The 16,518-nt window shown below is 38.2% G+C and overlaps 1 protein-coding gene and 1 long non-coding RNA gene across 2 annotated transcripts in view; one reads left to right on the plus strand and one right to left on the minus strand.

Moving 5' to 3' along the window:
* Nucleotides 1-16,518, plus strand: part of IQCJ (IQ motif containing J) — an 850,319-nt gene that overhangs the window by 484,229 nt on the left and 349,572 nt on the right. The gene's annotated exons all lie outside the window — the stretch shown is intronic.
* The window catches only part of LOC147379416 (uncharacterized), a 51,880-nt gene continuing 50,044 nt past the window's right edge, over nucleotides 14,683-16,518 (minus strand). The window contains exon 4 of the long non-coding RNA XR_015160939.1: nucleotides 14,683-15,463. This is a non-coding gene — a long non-coding RNA (uncharacterized LOC147379416). The remainder of the gene's footprint in view (nucleotides 15,464-16,518) is intronic.

Below are 16,518 nucleotides of genomic sequence, written 5' to 3' on the forward strand. Positions count from 1 at the left end.
GATCGCTTTGGCTATTCGAGGTTTTTTATATTTCCATACAAATTGTGAAATTATTTGTTCTAGCTCTGTGAAGAATACTGTTGGTAGCTTGATAGGGATTGCATTGAATCTATAAATTGCTTTGGGTAGTATACTCATTTTCACTATATTGACATACCCAGTTTCATTAAGTGTTATTTTCCTCATTTTCAGATAAGAAAACCAGGATTCAGAGAGGTTACATTAGCTAATGTTTTAAGTTAATAAAGAGACTTGGTCTAATGGCAAGACCATGAATGCTACATTCTTTAGTCCACTCTAAGTTCTCTTCTCCTTCACTTCACAACCATATTGTTAATGGAGTGCTATAACAGATTGCTCACTTAAATTCCACTTCCACATGCTTTACTAGTGAGTTGTCTGTGTGGGAGTTGTTTACAATATATCTGCACACTGAATATGCAAATGGTAGCTTCTTAAGCAACTTTGAGCCTGCTTTACTAGTCAGCAATACAGAAAGAAACCCCACTGGCTACTTATTTTTTTACCCACTTAGCTTGTGGTTTGATTACATCGTAACATCTTTTTCCAGAGGAAGGGTAATGTATATATGAATAGTAATAGTCAGTAGTATGCTGGTGAAATGTGTAATAACCACCCTTCGAACAAAAGTCCTTGATTAGTAGCATTTACCAATTTTTGTGGTGTAAATAGTACCATGATGAGGAATATTTAATAACAATTGTGCTTAATGACTTCCAAAATACTAAAAGCTTAGTAATCACAAGGCTGTCTGAGCCAGTTCCAACACACCATTGAATTGGCTAGCAGTTACTGAGCACTCACTAAGTGGTATGCACCTCTCCAAGTGCTCAGAGGTACTATCTCAGTTAATCCTACAGAACTTTATATCCATTCTGCACATGTGGAAACTGGAAGATTAAGTGAATTGCCCAAGAATGTGCCCTAAGTGTGGGAGCTGGAACGTGAGTGTGTGTGTGCTCAGTCGTTTCAGTCGTGTCTGTCTCTTTGTGATCCTATGAACTGTAGCCCACCAGCCTCCTCTGTCCATGGGATTCTCCAGGCAAGAATACTGGAGTGGGTTGCTGTGCCCTCTTCCAGGAGATCTTCCTAACTCAGGGATCAAACTCGCATTACAGGTGTATTCTTTGCCCACTGAACTACCTGAGAAGCCCAAGCTGGGATGTACTAAACACCTAAAAATGCTATATTCCTTAGTGAAAAATATGCAAATATTTACTAGTTTAGTTTTCTTTATTTTTTATAGGCTGATTTTTATTTACGTACTTATTTTTGGCTGTGTTGGATCTTCAGTGCTGCACAGGCTTTTGTCTAGTTGAGGCGAGAAGGAGCTGATCTCTTGTTGCGGTGCGCAGGCTTCTCACTGTGGCGGCTTCTCTTGCTGCGGAGCACAAGGTCTAGGGCACGTGGGCTCAGTGGTTGCAGTTCCTGGGCTCTATGTGCTTAGTTGCTCCACAGGATGTGGGATCCTCCCAGGCCAGGGATCAAACCCGTCTTCTGCATTGTTGGGCGGTAGCTTTACCTAAAGCCTAAAACTTTACCACTGAGCTACCAGGGAAGCCCCTAGGTTTCTTTACTCCTAATAAGTTAGAAGACTTGGTGTGAATTTTGTCATCGTGTAACTTATGAAGAAAATGTATTTTTAATATAAATATGTAATTTTCTAGCTTAGTAAGATTAAGTACCAGGAAGGCGAGAGTCTCATCTTCTGGTGTTTTTGTACAACTAATATTTAGTTCAGTGCCCAGCATGTAGCAAAAGCTCACAAGGATTGTTGTAAGAATGGAATATAATAATTCTTATCTCTTCATTAAAAGTTCTCTAAAACCTCTGTAAGGTATGTAAAAGTATTTTAAAATATTTTATGTTTATATCACTTGAAAAATAATACCACTCCTAGGAATTTATCCTTAGAAATTAATTCAAAAGAAGGAAGAAAAAAAGCATTAGGCAAGAAAATGTTCACTGTAGTACTAGCTACATAGCAGAGAAATAAGACATACATAAATATCCAGAATACTGAAAAGTTAAACTACAATATGTTTCTTCAAATGAATGTTGTGCAGTCAGTAAAAAAGATAAGTTCATTTAGCAAGATGGAAAAATAAAGCAGGATATATTTGACCTGATCACACAACACAGGAACCATGTTACAGAGAAGTTAAAAGTATAGACTTAAGATTTGGATCCATCAGAACTCAATTCCAGAACCTTGCCGTACAACGTAGGACGAGTTGTTTAACTTTCCGAGTCTCACCTGTGCAATGGGGACAGTGCTCTTAAGGTCATTGTGGGGATTAAATGAGCAAATGTGGACAGTGCCTGGGCACCCTGCCCTACTACCTATGCAGATGAGCAAGGACTGGCAGGGAATATGGACAAGGAAAAATAATCTATGCCTTTGGTGGGGGAATTGTGGATTATTTTTACTTAAAAATTTTTATTACATTGCATACATAAGTAACAACTAATTAAAAAGTCACTTTTAAAATATCCTACAAATTAGGATTATGTCTAATTTAGACAACCTTCCTTCCCAACAAATGACATTACTCAGTGAGTGCATCCTGACTCTTCTTAGGGACCTCATGAGGAGAGCCGATGCTTCTGTGTTTCCTACTGCTTATGAACTGTTGAGATTCACCATCGTACACTAGTTTATCCAATTCCCACTACATATATGTGAAACAGATTCATTTGCAAGCTACCAGGATACACACAGAGTCATGCTCATCTGATACTGATGAAGATGTGGCCTGGTCCTTTGGATTCCTCACCACATGTGGAAAGTATCTTGTAACCTTCCAGGTTATCAGATCACACACTCCTGTTTCTCTTCTTCCTCTTTGTTCATCTTCCTCTTGTCAGACTGAAATTGGTAAGGCAAATTAAAGGTGCCTACATTATCCCTTGACCTACACACAATGTTTCCATACTGAAACCTTACTTCTCATGAATTTTATTTAGGTGACTACCTTGCTGGATCCACAGTGGAATATTTGGATCACAGTTTTACTCAAAGTAAGATTTTTGAGCATGATTTACCTGAAGTCATTATGATAAAGTTCTATGTAGTAAGAACCAATAATAATTATATTGGTATAAATTCTTTTCATTCTTTAGGGCCCCAAGACTCAGAAACTTGTAGAGAAAATAGGCTTCTGAGTCTTTAACTCAAGCAGAAATAAAATCCAGAGTTCAGGGTATACTCAAGGCTGTCAACACCTGCTCAAATGTGAGAGCAGTGCTTTGGGCATGCCCGAGTCTGCTTAGATTCCTTTTATTAGTGGGGGCATTTGATTAAATCAAGACAGTCTTTCTGCCTGACCAGGGCAACTACTGATGAGAATAAAATTGATGGGAGATGAACAGTTAACAGCAGGACATACACGGGAACAAGAAATAAAAGAGCCATAGTCAAACTGAAGAATATTGCTGTAGTATATTATATTTGACATTTACTGCTGTGTCTAATAATGCGTCCCTCACTTCTCTCCAGCAGCCACGTGATTTCATTATTTCAAATTTTGGAAGCTTTTGTTTTTGAAAAATGACGAAAATCTCAGTTCTCCATTCCTCATTAGAGTGCATATTTAATTGTGTTCCTCTCTTCATTATATTTGAATGTTGCCATTCAACCAGAGGAGTGCTGGCAAAAATCATGTAAATGGCTATGCCTGGCTTTTCCAAGGTATTTAAAATTCTATCGTTGTTTCCATAAGCCACAGACAGTGGGTTATTTTTCATGGACAGACAGTGCATTCTTCTCTTGGGGTTTTTATGGACAGACTGTATAAAATGATAACACAATGAATGGGGTACCAGCTCTACTATATCAAGGGCTTAAATCAGCTATTTCAGACAGAAACTCAATGTGGTAGAGCACGTTTCAAATAGGTTTGCAGGTACAACTATAACACAGAAATTTCAGCATCTTTTGTGATTAATTCTCAAGAAAGGTTAATGACATTTTTCACAATAAATTAGAGCTAAGGTGAGGGAGATTTAAGTAATGTAGGTTCAGGGGGTGACCTGAATAAAATCAGTAAGATTTGCATGGCAGGATTAAAATAGGGATGTGATCCATCTTCAGAATGGCAAGGGTTTGGAGTATTGTGGAAGGTGTAACAAAGGTGAATCTTCTGCTTGCCTGTGATCTCTTCCATGCCACATGATGGTTCTTACGTGTTTATAATACCATATTCACTAAACTCATTTCCACACTCTCCTTTCCTGAAAGGGACATTTCTTCATTGTAATTGTTTTAAAAGAAGCTATTTTGAGGTTAATTTATAATTAAGCCTAACTTAATTATCATCATTAGACCCTCTACTTTGTTCTTTCTTTTGTAAACCTGTTGTGGAAATGCTCTACACTAAGGTGATTTCTTAAAACTGTCTCTAAGGAGTGTGAAGGAATGCCTATTTGCATTTAATGATCTGGAAATCAAGAATTACCCCCAGTTTGACAATAAAGAATACTTTTTATCAGTTTGAAATTCTTTTTAATGGAAAAAATTTACATGGAATTAATTTTATGCATAGCTTTTAATACAAATTTAAATTCCTAGCTACCCAAGTGTGACACACGGTCAGATCCCTTTTCTAGTTATGTTTCATGTGGAACCCTAAGTTTGTACATAGTTTCTCTTTATCGAAAACTATTATGGGCACACTTTTTTTTATAATGACTCTTGTTTAAAACAAGATTCATTACTCAATAAATAATAATAATGTCATGTAACATATATGAACATAGTTTTTAAATTTTTGAAAGAATTTCAGCATCATAGTCTACAGGCTTTCCACTTAATCTTTTTCTAATCAATGTGATTGATAAACTTATGAAGAAATTCTATTGTATAATGCACTGGGGAGAAGGAACCATATTTCTGTGTGCCAACTCAATTGTGTCTGACTCTTTGCAACCCCATGGACTGTAGCCCACCAGGCTCCTCCCTCTATGGGATTTCCCTAGCAAGTGAGTTGCCATTTCCTCTTCCAGGGGATCTTCTCCACCCAGGGATGGAACCCATGTCTCCTGGGTCTCCTGCATTGCAGGCAAATTCTTTACCACTGAGCCACCAGGGAAACCCACCCTATTTTTAGCTACCTAAGCAAACAATAGGGGGAAAACTTACGTTTCCTCTGCTCTTAAGAAGAGGGTAAGGTGGCTTATCATTAGGATAACCATATAATTTAAGCTATGTAGAGTATACATATAGCTATGTATAGCTATGTATTAAGAAATGTATGCTTAAAAAATTATTCACAACCTAAAAGTTGAGAGTTATGTTTTATTTGGTTGGAATTTTTAAGAATTTAAGCCCAGGAGACAGCATCTCAAGTAACCCTTAGAGAACTACTCCAAGGAGGTGAGGAGAGGAACCAGGTTATATACAACTTTGTAACAAAGGCTAGGCAGTCTGAACATCAAAAGATTATTGTAAATTAAAGAAACCAGGGTGAGATGAATGAAGAGAGCAGCATGGAAGCATATACACTACCATATGTAAAACAGATAGCCAATGGAAATTTGCTGTATGACTAAGGGACCTCAAGCTGGGGTGCTGTAACAACTTAGAGGGGTGGGAAAGGGTGGGAGGTGGGAGGGAGGTTCAAAGGGAAGGGACATTTGTATACCTGTGGTTAATTCATGTTGATGTATGGCAGAAATCAAACCAATATTGTAAAGCAATTATCCTTTAATTAAAAATAAACAAATTAAGAAAAAAAAAACAGATATCCCTAGTTATGGAATTTGGTGTTTTTGTAAGTATGGGAAGATGCAAGAGTCTGGGCTTACTGAAATCATTCTTTTGATATGCACCTTAGCTATCTGGGGCCAGTATCCTGTATTTTCACTGTGGTGTTGGAAAAGACTCTTGAGAGTCCCTAGACTACAAGATCAAACTAGTCAATCCTAAAGGAAATCAATCCTGAATACACATTGGAAGGACTGATGCTGAAGCTGAGGCTCCAACACTTTGGCCATCTGATGTGAAGAGCTGACTCATTAGAAAAGACCCAGATGTTAGGAAAGATTGAAGGCAGGAAAAGAAGGGGACGACAGAGGACGAGATGGTTGCATGCCATCATTGACTCAATGGGCATGAGTTTGAGCAAGCTCTGGGAGATGGTGAAGGACAGGGAAGCCTGGCGTGCTGTCCATGGGGTCACAAAGAGCTGGACACCTGAGTAACTGAACAACACCATAGGAAGTGGCTGCAGTCTGATGGCTGCTAGATAGCAGGTATTCTTTTCTTTCCTGAGTTTCCTTAGGGCTCGCAGACTCATGTTGGAGGGTTGCAATCACTGATAACTGTGACATCCTTGTTTACTGATATGGCAGGAAATATTCCATTTCTCAGCAACATAAGACAAGAATAAAAAGGAGAAATAAGAAAGAGGTAGTAAAAAAAATTCTGAAATACCTGTTTGACTTTGATCTATCTAGACACAACTATCTCATTTAGTTCCTGCCTGGAGCTCAAACTCAAACTCTGAAATCTCTATCAGCTTCAGATATGGCTCCTTGCATTCTGCTGACTTATGAATTAGAAAGACAGTATATCAACACCCCACTCACCCTCCCATATGTTCAGTAAACCATGATGGAACAGGGATAAACACTATGGTTGACATTTTCTGTAGGGAAAACAGATAATCAATAGTCAGCAAGAAAGCATTTTTCTTACTTTTGCTTTTACAGAACCTTGCATTATTCTTTAGCTTCAATCACAAATGCCATTGCCTTTCGTTTTTGCTGTTATTCCTCTTGAGAAATCACCAGAGTATTTGATCATACTAAACACATTAAATCTGTTTGCTCTTTTGTAACTCAGATTAGCAATTTTGGCAGCTACTTAGTAAAACTCTCTATAGTCCTCATTATTTAAAGCGTATAATGGAGTTAACAAGAAAAAGAGCTTCTTTATCAGTGGTTATAGGATTATGGAAAAAGATTTATGAGCTCTAAAAGAGTTGAGAAAATTACTTCTGGACCAAGATACATAGGAAAGGAGGAAATGGTGTAAGAGCAAGGTAATTTGGTCTCCCAATACTCAAATTCTTGTCAACTGACTTCTATCTTTCTATATCACCCTAAACTTTGGTGCTTTCTACTTTTTTGTTTTATATTTAGTACCTAGGAACCATAATGATTTCACTTGATTTTGTTGGCACAACACCACTGCTGTAGTGAACTGAGAAAATGTGTGAAAGTCTGATAATATTTATTGAAAATTTTAAACCCTGAAATAGAATAGAGTAGCAAATAAGCAGTTTTATTTCTTAATATTTAATCTAAAAATAATTTTAGACCTAGAGAAGAGTTACATCTATCGTGTAGAAAGTTCCTATATATCCTTTACCCAGTGTCTCCTAATGTTAACTTCTAACATAACTGAAGTATAATTTTCAAAAGTAAAAAACTAATTTGGTGCAGTACAATTAATCAAATAAACAGGCTTTATTTGGCTTTCATCATTTTTTCCACTCATGTCCTTTTCTACACCAGGATCTATCCAGGAGCCCATGCTGCATTTTGTTGTCATGGCTCCTTAGTCTCCTCCAGTCTGTGTCTATTAGTCATTATTTCCTGGTCTTCTATCACCTTAACTCTTTTGAAGAATATTTTCATGTATCTTGTAGAATGCCTCAAAATTTTGGTTTGTGTGAGTTTTTCTTGGGGTTAGATTAAGGCTGTGGAATTTGAAGAAGAATACCACAGATGTAAAGTACCTGTCTCTTATTATATAGACAGCCCATCACATTCACCTGACTTATCTGTGGTGATGTTGTATTTGATCCCATGGCTAAGTGGTACCTATCAAGTTTTTTCATTGCAAAGATACTTTCTGTTTGTTATGAGTAAACATTGTGGGGGAGACACTTTGTCTTAGCGTTTGTATCTCATCTCTCACTGTGGCCATCCACTTTCCTCTAGATTCTGTGTAGCTAAATTCCAGACCACCTAATCTGCCTCTTGAGAAATTTGTATGCAGGTCAGGAAGCAACAGTTAGAACTGGACATGGAACAACAGACTGGTTCCAAATAGGAAAAGGAGTACGTCAAGGCTGTATATTGTCACCCTGCTTATTTAACTTATATGCAGAGTACATCATGAGAAACGTTGGACTGGAAGAAACACAAACTGGAATCAAGATTGCCGGGAGAAATATCAATAACCTCAGATATGCAGATGACACCACCCTTATGGCAGAAAGTGAAGAGGAACTAAAAAGCCTCTTGAGGAAAGTGAAAGAGGAGAGTGAAAAAGTTGGCTTAAAGCTCAACATTCAGAAAACAAAGATCATGGCATCCGGTCCCAACACTTCATGGGAAATAGATGGGGAAACAGTGGAAACAGTGTCAGACTTTATTTCTGGGGGCTCCAAAATCACTGCAGATGGTGACTGCAGCCACGAAATTAAAAGACACTTACTCCTTGGAAGGAAAGTTATGACCAACCTAGATAGCATATTCAAAAGCAGAGACATTACTTTGCCAACAAAGGTTCATCTAGTCAAGGCTATGGTTTTTCCTGTGGTCATGTATGGATGTGAGAGTTGGACTGTGAAGAAGGCTAAGAGCTGAAGAATTGATGCTTTTGAACTGTGGTGTTGGAGAAGACTCTTGAGAGTCCCTTGGACTGCAAGGAGATCCAACCGGTCCATTCTGAAGGAGATCAGCCCTGGGATTTCTTAGGAAGGAATGATGCTAAAGCTGAAACTCCAGTACTTTGGCCATCTCATGCGAAGAGTTGACTCATTGGAAAAGACTGTGATGCTGGGAGGGATTGGGGGCAGGAGGAGAAGGGAACGACAGAGGATGAGATGGCTGGATAGCATCACTGACTTGATGGATGTGGGTCTGGGTGAACTTTGAGAGTTGGTGATGGACAGGGAGGCCTGGCGTGCTGCGATTCATGGGGTCGCAAAGTGTCGGACATGACTGAGCGACTGAACTGAACTGAACTGATGGCCCTGTGATCTCAGCCCTCTGATGATAGAGAAGATTTGTGAACTTCCTGTTTGCTCAGCATTTTTGTTATAAATTTGAGTACTTTGCTGTTTTCACCTCTCAATAGAAACCAGGAATCTAATATTTTAGGTTTAAATAAGTGCTCTTAATGTTAACTTTCACTGTTAGTTATCATGGTGATTGATGCTTCAACATTTATTCTATTCCAGATCCATCTTAGTCAGATTTTGTCATCTCATTTCTCCTGACAGTGATTGGTTGGTTTTGGAATAGGCTGTGATTCACTTTTGTCCAATGAGATATGAGGGAAAGAGTGCTATAGTCCTCCTGATGAAAAGTTCTTTCTCTTAATAAAAGGAATAGTTCACTTACTTCTGGGTGTAGCTATTTCTGGATATATTGTCTGAAACTATGACCATCATCTTGTTTCCAGTAAGAAAATGAAGCCAATACAGAGGACAATAGAACAAAAAGTAGAAAGAACCTGGATCTTTTTTGGCATTTATCCACTCCTATTCCAACCAACTATGGAATAAAGCCTATCTGTGGTTTTCTACTTATGTATTATTGGGTTTATTGTTTAAGCTCAATTTGAGCCTTGGTACTTCAATTACTTGGATCCAGTGACTTGTAACTGTTACCACCACTATAAGTGAAGTATGATTTTTGTGCAAAAATACTACAATCTATTTATCCGTTCTACTGTTCATGAGTATTCAGGTAGATTCCAGTTTTTAGCTTTTAGGAACCATACTGCTATGAATATTCTAGTACATGTTTTGTACTGAATATGTCCACATTTCTTTTGTGTGTATGCCTAAGAATTAAATTGCTCAGTTAGAAACTACGTGAATATTCAGCTTTAGAAAAACTACTAAACACTTTTCTAAAGGGGTTACATCAGTTTATCCTCTCAACAGAAATGTATGAGAGTTAAAGTTGCTCTATGTCCTTCTCAACACTTGGTATTATCAGTCTTTTCACTTAAGCCTTCTGATGCATGTTTATGTGTATTACTATCACATTGTGATTAATGATATATATTAATATCTATATTCATTTCTATATTATATCAATTTCTATATATTTTATAATTTTAGAATCATAGCCTGAGTGTAAATTGTTGGGAGACCATGGAAAGACAGTTAATAGCCATACAAACTAAAGGTTTGTATGTACTTGAAAGCAAGGTAATGAAGAGATGTTAAACTTAAGTATATGTTGTCCAAAGAATAAGCTCTCATCCATTTCTAAGGGTAGAGTTGTTTGTAAAGTAGAATAACAAGATAAAACAAAAGGCAGAAATGTCAACTTATAATATGAAAAATGAAAATGAGATATATTCACCAATGGGAGAGATATGGAAAGGCGCGACAGAAACAAGGGTCTTTGGGACTTCCCTGGTGGTCCAGTGGTAAAGAATCCACCTGCCAACGCAGAGGACACAGGTTTGATCCCTAGTCCAGGAAGATCCCACATGCCACTGGGCTACTGGGCCAATATACCACAACTCCTGAGCCCATGTACCACAGAGCCTGTGCTCCCCAACAAGAGAAACCACCGCAATGGGAAGCCTGCACATTGCAATCAAGAGTAGCTCTTGCCCCTCCCGCACCCCACCCCACCCCCACAACACCTCGCTCGCTGCAGCTAGAGAAAGCCTGCACGCAACAAAGACCCAGTGCAGCCAAAGTAAATAAGAAAGAAGGGTCTTATCAAATGATTTGTTCTTTTTGGGCTCATCTATAAAGTGCAAAAGAGTTAGATGACTATTATATTCTTTTAACACAAATATTGATTGTCATCCACACAAAATCTTGAGACTAACTATGAGATCAGGAGAGCCCTGTGAGGTTCAATCATTTCCCATGATCATGGGAAAACAGATGTCCCAATGGAGGATATTTTTGGTTCACATCTAAACATGGGCAGGTATGATATGGACACTTCTCTAGAGAAAAAGCTTCGTTTTTTTTCTTTATGTTGAAACTCATACTTGTGAGCAGTAGTATTAACCTAAAATAAATAGATTCCCAGAAATTTCTCTAGCAAAATGGAGTTCTTTATTCAGAATCAGCAGAGAATTGCAATTCAGGATCTGCAACCATGGCAAGCCACATGTAAGTTCTTCCATGGCAAGGGAGGAATGTCTCTATAAAGGGGAAAAGGAAGTTGGCAAGGATATAGCTAATAGATTCCATGGCATTTCATTGGCTGAGTCCTTGACAGGAAGGAAAATTCTTTCTTCTTTCTTTTGGGCTCTGTTATAGTCATAGGCCACCTGATGCTCTGTTATAGTCAAAGACCACCAATATATTGGCCACCTGATGCAAAAAGCTGACTCATTAGGAAAAACTCTGATGCTGGGAAAGATTGAAGGCAGGAGGAGAAGGGGACGACAGAGGACAAGATGGTTGCATGACATCACTGACTCAGTGGACATGAGTTTGAGCAAGCTCCAGGAGATGGTGAAGGACAGGGAAGCTTGGTATGCTGCAGTCCATGGGGTCACAGAGTCCGACATGGGGACACAGAGTCAGGAGAAGGGGACAACAGAAGATGAAATGGTTGGATGACCTCATTGACTCAATGGACATGAGTTTGAGCAAGCTCCGGGAGTTGGTGATGGACAGGGGGGTCTGGCTTGCTGCAGTCCATGGGGTTGCAAAGAGTCAGACATGACTGAGCCACTGAACTGAACTGAGCTGATTGAATGTAGGGCATGAAAGCTCCCCCTTCTGGTCTCCTGATTCTATTTAGTTGAAGTTTCTGTTCATCAATTTTTTTTTTTTCAACAGTGATCAGTGTTTCATAAGTTCAAGCATGAAAACCCCTGGATATTGTTTTTTGAGGAGAGAGCTAACCATAAGATAAACAAATAGCTATTTCAGTCTCAAAATCCCCTGACAAAAATATACCTATAAGTTGATAACCAAAATATTGTTATAAAAGTCTAGTAAGTCTATATGTTTATTTAGAGTATGCTTTTAAGATCATGGATTGTGGCTGAGTTTGGGCCAGATCATTTGTCCAGTGACTATAGTGAAGTTCTCTTAAAATGCCAGTGGAGACATTTTGGGGGAGCAATAATATTAATATTTAAAATTTATTTGTATAAGCAGTTATCTTCTCTGACATTAATGCCAAATTTCCCACTTGCATTGAAATCTGTTGCTCTTTTTTTGAAAATGTTGCTTTCTAGTTTTCAAGTGTAATTAATTATAAAAAGCATTTCCTCTTTTATAATCATGGTTTACTCTTCATTTGAATCTATCAGGCAGTACTTAATGTTGGTCAATTAAGTGTTACAGCATGTCACAGATTTGCTCTGTTGATGCTCTAATAGCATGCCCCTGTGGCACAGATAGTGAAACATGGGTTTGCTTGGCAACCTGGTTCCAGTGGTTCGCGTTTGACTATCAATCTAATGCAAGCTCAGAGCCGCTTGGCATTTTGAACTCAAGGACTATTTATTTTGGACATATGGTGGTGAGTCCTGGTTTTTCTTAAAAATAGTATAATCTTGGCTGGTTGAGTCATGACCATTCCAATTTATGAAGTGCATTTTTGCTTATAGGATGCTTTCTTAATTTCTATAATTTTAAAAAATGTGCAGAGAGCAACATGGAATGCTTGAACACTGTGGAGTGTCACGGCTGTGCTTCTAATGACAGCTTCCTTATTTACCAATGGCATCTACCAGAAAGGGTTTTTGCAGATTTAGATAAAAGAAATTTAAAATATCTGGCACAAACTGAGCACTCAGTACTGTGTGGATATTTTAATTATCAGAAACATCCCTCTTCCTTAGTGACAAACCCTCTACGTTTCTGCAGTAACGTACTCTCCTCATTGCAACTGGTTAAATATCAATAATTGGGAATCTGAGAAATAAAGACTAATGTTATTTTAGAGATGGCTAAATATAAAGATACATTTTGCTTCTTTTATTTAACACATTATATTAAGACAAAAACTTATATAAAGAAATTATGCCAATGATTTATTTTTTCAGGCAAGAATTGAAATGGGAACAAAAGTTGATTTTTATTTTTAAAAACTATTTTTCTTATTGAGTAATTTTCTTTAAAAAAAAAATCACTGTAAAGTCATCATCCACTCAGATAAACTAAAAAAGACATCTTTAGAACATAGTACATATTAATTAACCCAACTATATAAATAATAATTTCAAAAGGGAATTTTTTTCAAAGGAGATATCTTTAAGATTTCTAGACAATGGCATGCATCCTAAACATCGTTATGAAATAATAAAATTTTGACATTTTTTAATCATCCTCTTGACTTAGAGTGATGTGATTTTTGACTTTATACTTGCTAATTCTTTTGACAACTGGGAAATATATTTAGTGAGTTGTATTTTCTGAGTAGTAGTTTAGTCAGAGAATATAGTCTCTTTTACTCTATATCCATTTTATCTGTGTGGAAAGTGTTATTCTGCACTATGTCCTTGCCAGTAGTTCCTATCAATTTGCCCAGGCAGAAGACACCGAAATTGCATAGCATTTGGGGCAGAATTAGAGGACTAGATTTGAGTGATTAATTAATAAAACTTAAGTCTAGTTTCCTAACCCTAGGTGTGAGACATTAGGGCTCCTGAATTGTTTAATTTGCACTGAGCACCTACTATGTGGCAAACACTATTTAGGTGCTTCAGAAATGTCAGTCAACAAAACAGACCAAAATCTGCAGTCTACATTCTGATGTGAAGGCTGTCATTTATATGAATACTTGTAGTAAGAATAGCGTAAAGTCAAAACTGTTGGATAGGAGCAGGCACCAACATATTAACATGGTCACTCTATCTCTGACATCTTGCAATTCATTGGAAGCCTTGGGATTCTGAGTCCACATTGCTGCCTCTGTCTTGTAACCCAGGTGTATTGTTGGAGGCCAAGGGAGCACCTCCCCCACCCCCCACCAAAGCTCACCTACAATGCTGAATGTCTGAATGTCTCTGACAGCTACAAGGTCACACCAAGTGGTGAGACTGTGTCCAAGTGAAAAGAACATTTCACAGGTCAGCCGGGCCCAGCTGAGCTCATTCCTCCGTAGTGGCCCCGCCACATAATTCAGTCCTGAACAGCATTTGTCCTCTTTGCCGTGTGTAACAATGATGGGGATGTTAAACATGCTGAATCAGGGCAGGAATCTGTCCCTGTTTGAACATCCTCCCAGCGCCCCTGCCCTGTTAATGGTGATGCAGGACATCTTACTGACCTTTGGGAAACACTTCGGGCTCTGGTCTTCCCCAGGAAAAAAATAGTGCCAGGAGAGGAACAGAGTTCCCTATAATAATGTAACTCTTAGTGAATAGATACACAGCTATAGAACTGTTTCGAATGCAAACTTTAGGAATACCAGGAACTTCTCTATCTGTGACTCAGTGATCACCAGTTTATTTGACGACCTGTCACTCACTGCTCGAGCTGTAACTACGTTGTTCAAAGGGCAACATTCCTGAGAGCAGAGGACTGGAAAGCCGCACCGTATATAATTATCTTTGGTCCCCACACAAAGGATTAGCATTAAAGTTATTTTTGTAATATATTAAAGTTATTTTTATAATATACTACTGTATTTTTAAGACTGGATTTCAAGCGTCTTTATGGGAAAATGGCCACTCTTATTACTCCAGGTGTAGCAAAAGCTAGATCTTTTAAAAATTAATCTTTTTATTTGAAAAGATAATTAATAGACATAATACAAAATTCAAAAGAAACAAAAGAATAAACATGTATAATAATATTGCATTTGGTTTTTATTTCTCAATCCTTCAATTTATTTCCCCTGGACAACCATTCTTAGTAATTTCTTGTGACTAGATTTAGATGTATTTAAGCATAAATGATTGTGTCTTATATACATTGCTTGAAACTTATTTTTTCATTTATTATTATTTTTTTTAATGATGTGACTGGTGAGTTACTTTGGTATGTAGTTACACAGTATTCTATCTACAGATGAACTGTAATTTGTTTTACTAGTTTCTTATTGATGGGCATTTGACTTGTCTTTAGTCTTTTGCTACTTAAAACATGCTAGAATGAATGAACGGAGAAGGCAATGGCACCCCACTCCAGTACTCTTGCCTGGAAAATCCCATGGATGGAGGAGCCTAGTAGGCTGCAGTCCATGGGGTCGCTAAGAGTCAGACACGACTGAGCGACTTCACTTTCACTTTTCACTTTCATGCATTGGAGAAGGAAATGGCAACCCACTCCAGTGTTCTTGCCTGGAGAATCCCAGGGACGGGGGAGTCTGGTGGGCTGCCGTCTACGGGGTCTCACAGAGTTGGATGCGACTGGAGCGACTTAGCAGCGGCAGCAGCAGAATGATTCCTTCTTCAGGGGATCTTCCCGACCCAGGGATCCAACCCGGGTCTCCCGCATTGTAGACAGACGCTTTACCTTCTGAGCCGCTTTTACAAACACTTCTGCACAATGTGGAAACAAAGACCAACTAAGTGAGAAAAGCTTTCTATCCCAGCTTGCTATCTCATTTGCATTTTGGCAGCTACCTGAAGGCAGGCAGAGTTGTAGGGAGACTTTACAGTGGAGAAAAATAGAAGGCTTCAGGTATGACCCGATTGGACACTATGGGCACAAGACAGCAGGCTAGCTAGAAGTAGGGAATTCTGTGTAATTGGTTAGGGGAGCAAATTTGGCTTTTCCTGATTGGTCTGAATTAGAAGTGGGGACAAAAATTAGGGGAGCTGTCAGTTATTATTCAGGTCCTGGACATACTGAACTGATTGTTACAGAAGTTATTGTTTAGCTTCCTGGATTATTACTTGAGATAGCAGACCGGTTTCCTGCAAGTCTGACTTACAGCAAGTTGGCTACATGGGCTGTTTATTATGGATAAGGAGTTGGCTTCCTGGTAAGGTTGCTGCAGGCTGTGGGTAGAGTTCTAATTTTATATATGGCCCAAACATCGTCCATTTGTATATTCAATTTCTCGATACGTTTGAGAATATATGTAAGATATATATAAGATAAATTCCTTTAAGTAGAATTTCTGAGTCAAAGACATGTTATTAATTTATATATATTTTGTCAGATTGGATTCCATAAATTTTTATGAATTTATAGTCCTCATACCTTTGTGGAGATATAACAGTGTGTATTACCAACTTTTTATCTTTTCCCAGTCTGATATGACTATCATATCATGAGATACAAATAGTATCTCAGTGTAGTTTTAGGTTGAGGTTCTTTTTCAAATGTTAAATCACATTTTTTTCTTTGTGAATTGTCTATTCACAGAACATACTTTAAAGTGTTACCAGGCCAGAGAAGGTACTTATAAGAGAGTAAATCTCTGGAATTTGAAATTATCACCTTGAAAATTCAACTTGGAGATGTAAGAGACTCAGGTTTGATCCCTGGGTCGGGAAGGTCCCCTGGAGGAGGGCACGGCAACCCATTCTAGTATTCTTGCCTGGAGAATCTGATGGACAGAGGAGCCTGGTGGGCTACAGTTCATAGG

This window comes from Bos grunniens, chromosome 1 (assembly GCF_055505025.1).
Source record: "Bos grunniens cultivar Pamir isolate PY7600 chromosome 1, Bosgru_T2T1.0, whole genome shotgun sequence".
Classification (NCBI taxonomy): Eukaryota; Metazoa; Chordata; class Mammalia; order Artiodactyla; family Bovidae; genus Bos; species Bos grunniens.